Source organism: Echinococcus granulosus (assembly GCF_000524195.1).
Source record: "Echinococcus granulosus chromosome Unknown EG_S00213, whole genome shotgun sequence".
Taxonomy (NCBI): Eukaryota; Metazoa; Platyhelminthes; class Cestoda; order Cyclophyllidea; family Taeniidae; genus Echinococcus; species Echinococcus granulosus.
Window position 1 is genome coordinate 808 of NW_020170593.1, and position 334 is coordinate 1,141.

Consider the following 334-nt stretch of genomic DNA (forward strand, 5'->3'; position numbering starts at 1 on the left):
GCAGCACAACGCCTGTCTTGTAAAAAAGGTGTTTTGATCGGTCGGATAGTAAATTAGAAGGCAAAGTTAATGCTGAAAATCTCCATAATTAGGCCTAAGAATAGCTGAAAGTATTTTACAAAGTTGGGTTCCGACTCAGACCAGCTTTAAGCTCGTACAAATATTTAATTACTTTGTACATGCAGAGTGCATTGCTACGCTCAGACTCCATATTCAGCATTTATGGAAGGCTAGAGATGAAGATGATAGAACATTCTTGTACCAAAAAAGGCTGGTCATCTCCTATATACCTAAGCTAAGTGAGCATAGAAAACAGAAGATTTGCAGGCATTTT